The sequence below is a fragment of the Apaloderma vittatum genome, unplaced genomic scaffold (genome assembly GCF_000703405.1).
Source record: "Apaloderma vittatum isolate BGI_N311 unplaced genomic scaffold, ASM70340v1 scaffold31398, whole genome shotgun sequence".
In the NCBI taxonomy this organism is placed as follows: Eukaryota; Metazoa; Chordata; class Aves; order Trogoniformes; family Trogonidae; genus Apaloderma; species Apaloderma vittatum.
Window position 1 is genome coordinate 836 of NW_009729558.1, and position 330 is coordinate 1,165.

Genomic DNA, 330 nt, shown 5'->3' on the forward strand with positions numbered 1-330 from the left:
GACAGCTCGTTTCTTGTGTTAATCAACAAAAGCTCCCAGAGCCACTCGTGGGTTAAAGTGGCTCCTCTGCTGTGGGGAGCTGTGGCACCAGGCACTCCCAGTGGCCCCAGAAGGGGTGTTATTTTGGGCAGCTATTACAACCAGGTTTTGCTCAAAAACTAAGCCAGCGAAAGCAGCTTAGTGCAGCTGTGCAATCTGCCATCCCACCTGCTCGCCGTTTTATTCCCGTTATCGTTTCTCACCTTTTCGGGAGCTTGAGAGCAAGGGAAGCAGACTCTGAGGCCCAATTTTGGCAGTGGGTGGGTGGGGAGAAAGGGAGGGAGGGGGCTG